Below are 8063 nucleotides of genomic sequence, written 5' to 3' on the forward strand. Positions count from 1 at the left end.
TCTTCCCCTCTATTTCCTGTGATCCTGGGCATCCCCTGGCTTCAGGCCCATAATCCCTGCATCAACTGGGCTACAGGGGAGATCAAGTTCCAGTCCAGCTACTGCCAAGAGCACTGTCTTTGTGTGAATTCTGTTGTGCCCTCTACCCTTCTTTGCCTTGATTCTGATCAGGACTTATGCCAGCTGGTGCCTGAACCATACCATGAATTTTTAGATGTTTTCAGCAAGCGAGGAGCAGACACACTTCCACCTCACCGCCCCTATGACTGCCCTATTGAACTTCTTCCAGGAGCTGAGATCCCGTTTGGGCGTATCTTCCCCCTGTCTGAAAAGGAGCAGGAGGCCTTAAAGGTTTATATTACAGAAAACTTGGAGAAGGGGTTCATTCGTCATTCCACCTCCCCAGCAGGCGCTGGAATATTTTTTGTGACCAAGAAAGACCAGTCGCTCCGGCCCTGCGTGGACTATCGTGAGCTTAATAAGATCACGGTCAAGAACCGTTACCCTCTTCCTCTGATGCCGGAGCTCTTTCAGAAACTGAGATCAGCCACGATTTTCTCCAAGTTGGACTTAAGGGGGGCTTACAACCTGGTTCGCATTCGGGCTGGGGATGAGTGGAAGACAGCATTCAGGACCCGTTTTGGGCATTATGAATACCTGGTCATGCCCTTTGGCCTTTGTAATGCTCCTGCCACCTTCCAGCATCTTATCAATGATGTGTTCAAGGACTTCCTGGACATTTTTGTGATCGTCTACTTGGACGACATTTTGATTTTTTCGGGGTCTCTCGAACAGCATCGGGGTCACGTGGGCAGGGTGCTACTCCGGCTCCGTCAGCATGGACTGTATGCTAAGGCCGAGAAGTGTAGCTTTGAGCAACAGAACATCCAATTCCTCGGGCTTGAGATCTCCCCGGCTGGCATCAAGATGGATCCTCAGAAGGTTTCCGCTGTTCTGGACTGGCCTGCACCTACGGATAAAAAGGGGGTACAACGTTTTGTGGGCTTTGCAAATTTTTACAGAAAATTTATTAAGGGATTTTCCGCCATAATTGCCCCCATTACCCAGTTGACAAAACAGTGTGTACGCTTCCACTGGGGGTCGGAAGCCCAGGAGGCCTTTGAGAGACTCAAAAGACTGTTCACCTCTGCCCCCATCCTCAGCCACCCAGATCCTTCCCTACCATATATTCTCGAAGTGGACGCTTCCGAAGTAGCTGTTCGTGGCAATTGTGTCCCAGAGGCAAGGCGGCAACGATTTGATGCACCCCGTAGGGTTCTTCTCCCGAAAGCTTTCCCCTGCCGAGAAGAATTATGATGTCGGTGACCGTGAATTACTCGCTATCAAATCTGCCTTGGAGGAATGGAGGTACTTGTTGGAAGGTGCAGTTCATCCAGTGCTGATCTACACCGACCACAAGAACCTCGAATACCTGAGGACTGCCAAGCGTCTGAAACCCCGACAGGCCCGTTGGGCCCTGTTTTTCTCACGTTTCTGTTTCCACATTACTTACCGTCCCGGATCTAAAAATGTGAAACCAGACGCGCTCTCGCGTATGTACGATTGCCCCAAAGACCTTGCTGCTCCGGACACCATACTACCTGCGAGTACCTTTCTACTTGTGCAACCAGACTTGCTGGCGCAGATCAGGGAGGCATCCACTAATTCACCTGCACCACCAGAGGTCACACTGATTTCCAGAGGGGGTCTTCTATGGAAGGAGAGCCAAGTTTTTGTGCCTGAAAGCATCCGGATTAAAGTTCTAGCCCTCCTCCATGATCACCCGTTAGCAGGACACTTTGGGTCCCGTAAGACCTTGGAATTGGTACAGCGTACCTTCTGGTGGCCTGGCCTGAAGGATTTCTGCAAGAAGTATGTCGACTCCTGTCCTGTGTGCATCCGGAGCAAGGCAACAAGGAATCGGGCCTGGGGACTTCTGAAGCCTCTTCCTGCACCTGATCGGCCTTGGAGGATGATCACGATGGACTTTATTGTCGAGCTTCCATGCTCTGAAGGTTGCACGGCCATTTTTGTGGTTGTAGATAGACTGACTAAGATGGCCCATTTCTTGCCCTTGAAAGGGACTCCATCTGCTCCAGAGACGGCCCGTGTCTTCATAAAGGAGATAGTCAGACTGCATGGAGTACCTGCTAACATCGTGTCTGACAGGGGGGTCCAATTCACCTCCCGGTTCTGGAGGGCCCTGTGTGAGTGTTTGAAGATCGAGCTGGCTCTGTCATCTGCCTACCACCCCCAGACCAATGGACAGACTGAGCGTACCAACCAGACCCTGGAGCAGTACATTAGATGTTTCACGTCCTTTGTCCAGGATGATTGGGTATCTCTGCTGCCCCTTGCGGAGTTTGCCTACAACAACGCTAGTCACTCAGCCACAGGGCAGTCCCCGTTTTTTGCTAATTACGGGTTTCACTTAACCTTTCTGCCTGACTTTCTTCCAGAGTCACCAGTTCCAGCGGTTCAGGACACAGTGACCTTCCTCAGTCATAACAATCGGGTGTTACAAGAGGCGGTATCCAAAGCTCAAGCAGACAGCAAGAAGGCCTTTGATCGGAAGAGAAGAGGGGAATTGAACCTGCAGGTCGGAGATCAGGTATGGCTTTCCACGAACAATCTTAAATTAGCCTGTCCTTCTAAGAAACTTGCGCCCAAATTTTTGGGACCCTTTCCTGTAAAGAGAAGGATTAATGAGGTGTCGTATGAGTTGGTCTTGCCTGATTCAATGAAAATCCACCCGGTCTTTCATGTGTCCTTGCTGAAGCCCTCGGTGCCCGATCCCTTCCCGGGTAGAAGTTCCAGACCACCTCAACCCATTTTTATCGATGGTAGCGAAGAGTATGAGGTAGAGGCTATCCTCGATTGTAGAAGGAGACAAGGTCAGAGACAGTTTTTGGTTAAGTGGAAGGGGTACGGTCCAGAAAGTAATTCGTGGGAACCCGATGGTAATTTGCATGCCAACAGACTGGTCCGTGCCTTTTTCTCTGCTCATCCGGAAAAGAGGCACCTTGTGGGCACCCGGAGGTTGCCCCTTGTGGGGGGGCAATGTCAGGGTTTCTCCTGCACGAAACGGGCGGATGCGCGGGTGCGCGTGCGCGATGTGCGCGTACGCGATCGCGACATTCGCGGTGTTCGCGTGCGCGTCGTGCGCGTGCGCGTTAGCGCGATTTGGCGCCAGTGGGCCTATTTAAAGAAGGCTGCTGCATCTACTCGGTGCTGTTTGTCTGCAGCTCTGTACCCGAACTACCTGCTATCTGCCTGCTGTTGTGATATCTGACCCGGCTACCGTCTGACCTCGCTGACTTCTCCTGCTCTGACCCCGGGTTGCCTGACTTTGCTTTGGACTGTACCTTTGTTGCCGAACCTCTGCCTGCCTGCACTTCTCTTCTGCCTGCTGTACTTACCTGCCTGCTTATCCGTTGTGACCCGGCCCGTCTGACTATTCTTCTGCTGTTCAAGTGTGCTGCACCCAGTCCTTGCTACCACTGCCTTGCCTGCTGATCGCTGCCTGCCTGTCTACCAACTTCTCTGCAGTTCCAGCATCCAGAAGAACCAGCCGCTGCTTCCAGTCAGACACTCCTACCCCGCTGCGCTCACGGGGCCACTGTCTCCATTCCAGTGGTCCCTGAACCAGAGCTGTAAGAGAAGTCTTCTTCCATCAAGTCGGGCTCATCACCAGGAAACCTAACATGCTGTCTGCTCCACACTGCCGGAGTACACCCGTTGGTGAGCGCTGGTACTACAGTCCAGGGATCCAATAGTGCCACCAGGAGGTATGTCCTCTTATTACAGGCCCTGGGTGTTAGAAGACACCCGCTGGTGGACACTGGTACTGCAATCCAAGAGATCAACAGCGCCACCAACGGGTGTACCATTTCATGACAGTACCCCCCCTCAAAGGAGCGGCCTCCGGACGCTCTAGCTAGGTGTAATTGTCCACAGTTAATGGCCTCAAACCACACCATGGATGAGGGCACGTCAAGCTGGGTACAGGGCACATCAGGGCAGACAGCGGGCAAAGGCTCTGGGTCTTTGAGCTGGGCAGCTATCTCTGGGTCCTTAGGCCGAACAGCAAGAACTGCAAGGGCAAGCTGGATTACAGGCACTGGCTCAGCAAGCTGAGTAATGGGCCCCGGCCCAGCAGGCTGGGTGACGGGCCCCGGCTCAGTGAGCTGGACACCAGGCACTGGTCCGGCAAGCCAAATAACGGGCACAAGCTTAACAGGCCAATTAACGGACACTGATTCAGAAGACTGGGTAGCGGGCCCTGACTCCGCAGACTGGGTAGCGGGCCCCGACTCCGCAGACTGGGTAGCGGGCCCCGACTCCGCAGACTGGGTAGCGGGCCCCGACTCCGCAGACTGGGAAACTGAAACATCCGGCTGGGAAACTGAAACATCCGGCTGGGAAACTGAAACATCCGGCTGGGAAACTGAAACATCCGGCAGGGAAACTGAAACATCCGGCAGGGAAACTGAAACATCCGGCAGGGAAACTGAAACATCCGGCAGGGAAACTGAAACATCCGGCAGGGAAACTGAAACATCCGGCAGGGAAACTGAAACATCCGGCTGGGAAACTGGAGCATCCGGCTGGGAAACTGGAGCATCCGGCTGGGAAACTGGAGCATCCGGCTGGGAAACTGGAACAACCGGCTGGGAAACTGGAACAACCGGCTGGGAAACTGGAACAACCGGCTGGGAAACTGGAACAACCGGCTGGGAAACTGGAGCATCCGGCTGGGAAACTGGAGCATCCGGCTGGGAAACTGGAGCATCCGGCTGGGAAACTGGAGCATCCGGCTGGGAAACTGGAACAACCGGCTGGGAAACTGGAACAACCGGCTGGGAAACTGGAACAACCGGCTGGGAAACTGGAACAACCGGCTGGGAAACTGGAACTTCAGGCTGGGAAACTGGAACAACCGGCTGGGAAACTGGAACAACCGGCTGGGAAACTGGAACTTCAGGCTGGGAAACTGGAACTTCAGGCTGGGAAACTGGAACTTCAGGCTGGGAAACTGGAACATCTGGCTGGCAAGCTGGAACAACAGGCTGGCAAGCTGGAACAACAGGCTGGCAAGCTGGAACAACAGGCTGGCAAGCTGGAACATCAGGCTGGCAAGCTGGAACATCAGGCTGGCAAGCTGGAACAACAGGCTGGCAAGCTGGAACAACAGGCTGGCAAGCTGGAACAATAGGCTGGCAAGCTGAAACATCAGGCTGGCAAGCTTGAACAACAGGCTGGCAAGCTGGAACAATAGGCTGGCAAGCTGGAATAACAGGCTGGCAAGCTGGAACAACAGGCTGGCAAGCTGGAACATCAGGCTGGCAAGCTGGAACATCAGGCTGGCAAGCTGGAACAACAGGCTTAGGTGGGCCACCGGATACAACTGGCATGCATGCAGGCTGGACCGGGTTGGTTGGTGCGGAGGCGGGTTGGGTTACTGGCAGGATTGTGCGGGTCGGAAAGAATTTTCGTTTCTTTTTTGACTTAGCTGCTGCAGCTTTGTATGTAGGTGCAGGGCTGTGAGAAAACAAAGTATCTGGGCAAAAGGAAGACCAAGGAACAGTGGCAGGAGGAGGGGTTTGTGGGACTGTTACAGGTGGAGGAGAAGAGGCAGGTGGGTTGCAGGCAGGATAGGTGCTACACTTGGTGACAGGATAGTAGTATTTGGTAGGAAGTGGAGTAGACTGGGTTGTAACTGAGGTTGCCATAGGCAATGGGGAGATAGATACTTGGGAAGGCAGGTGGTTAATGACAGGGCTGGAAGGTTGTGGCTTAGCTAAATGCAGGAGATCTGACCATGCCTGTAGCACAGGTTGAACAAACACTGATTCACACACAGCCTGACTAACCAGAGATTGCACTGAATGGATGCAATCAGACAACACCTGTTGTGGACAAGAGGAATAACATTCCATGAAATAGGCTGGATCATCCTCTAACAACCATACCAGAGATTCAACTTGGCCCAAATTGAAGGAGGGAGAAAAATCACCACTTACTTTGGAATTACATGTCAGGGTTAGCTCTGCACATAGTTGGATTAAGGGCTGAACATCCCCAAACAACATGTAGCCCTGATCCACCAGGGAATGAGCTGATCGGATGGTCTCCATCAGCCGGTCACTAGACCACCTTTTTAGAAGCTGGCCACAATATTCACCAACCTCTTTTGCCAGCAGAGAATAATACATTATTTCATTGAAATCCATATTGGCAGACTAACAGGTCAGGATGGTTCCTCAATGCAGCCACGTCTGATCAGGGATGGTCTCAGTATACTGTCAGGGAGTGATTAGACCAGACTGTGTGGACTGCACAGAGGGAACCCAAACGCATGTGAATGAAATAACAACGTGTTTATTATAAATAAAAAGGAAAATGAAAACAAACAGTGCACTACCAACCAGAACAAGTAATATATATATATATAATAAATGGGAACTACCAGTGACGTCAACGGAAGCCAGGCCGAGGTCAAACACCGGCGAAACAGTAGAAATGTAAGGACGGATGGATGGGCTGCAGAACAGGGATCAAGGTAGCAGGAGACAAGAGGGTCCAGGATGGGCTAAGAATCAGGAAGGGACAGGTCAGGTAAATACAAAGTCCAGGTTCAGGTTCAGGTCCAAAGGTTCAGGTCCAAAGGTTCAGGTCCAAAGGTTCAGGTCCAAAGGTTCAGGTTACATGGAGAGAGTGTGATACTGAGACAAGCATGTTAGGGCTTGCTGGGTCTTTATAAGACTACTGATTACCCTCACGTAACAGCTGATCGCTGCAGGTGCTGTCTGCTCCACACTGCCGGAGTACACCCGTTGGTGAGCACTGGTACTACAGTCCAGGGATCCAATAGTGCCACCAGGAGGTATGTCCTCTTATTACAGGCCCTGGGTGTTAGAAGACACCCGCTGGTGGACACTGGTACTGCAATCCAAGAGATCAACAGCGCCACCAACGGGGGTACCATTTCATGACAATCACCTACAGAATATTCTGGCTACTGGGATAATTTTGGCTACAAAGGCGAAGATACCCAATAGTGATTGGACCTCTTTTAAGAACACTTTGTTTTTAGACAGAAAGACTGAAATTATCCCTCTTATTCTTTTTAACGTATCAATTGGTAATCTAAATTCCAACAAATTGCCTAAAAATTCAATAGTGGTTGTTGGAAAAACAGTTTTCTTCTGTGCGAGTGGCACACCAAAGGGATTGCAAATATTAATACATTTGTCCAGATTCCTGACATATAGTAGAATCAGTTGGGCCCACAAACAAGAAATCATATAAGTATCGAAGGAAACTTCCTACAGGAAACATTTGTGATAATACCCAATGTAAAAATGTACAGAAAGCCTTAAAATAAAAGCACGATAATGAAAAGCCCATCAGCATGCATTCATCAAAATAAAACCAGCCTTGAAAATGAAAACCAAGGGTATTGAAATTATAGACTTATGTTACAGACCAAATCCCTTTTTAGTTGCAGCACCTTCATGACTAACACACACACAGTTTTTGTTGACATGGCATGCTTCACACGTGGCTTTTGGATTTTCTAATGTAACTGTAAATATTGGCAAGCATGTATCTCTGTTAGAGATATCAAGTGCCTGGTACTAGAACTGTAACTAATTAACATTTAATATAAACAAATATATATATATATATATATATATATATATATATATATATATATATATATATATATATATATATATATATATTTATATATATTTATTTATATATCACTTAAAACCCAACAGAGTGAACAACAAGAATTGTGATTATTGATTTATGTTTCTTAGAACTTTTATTAGCTATTCATTGAGGCTATCCAGTTATTGTATAAATATTTAAGGGGCCACTGTTACATCAAAGGGGGTTTCACAATATCAAACCCCTTTTGGTTTCAACACGGGATTCTAGGACTTGTGCTTGGATAGGGACAGGCTTGAAGGAGGTGTTCTGCTAGTATTTCCCCCAGGGTTGACAAATCTCTTCAAACCCAGGCAACATATCTGAAAGCATACCAAGGATGT

The sequence above is a fragment of the Lithobates pipiens genome, unplaced genomic scaffold (genome assembly GCF_037356315.1).
Source record: "Lithobates pipiens isolate NorthernLeopardFrog02 unplaced genomic scaffold, aLitPip1_a1.2 Scaffold_8, whole genome shotgun sequence".
Classification (NCBI taxonomy): Eukaryota; Metazoa; Chordata; class Amphibia; order Anura; family Ranidae; genus Lithobates; species Lithobates pipiens.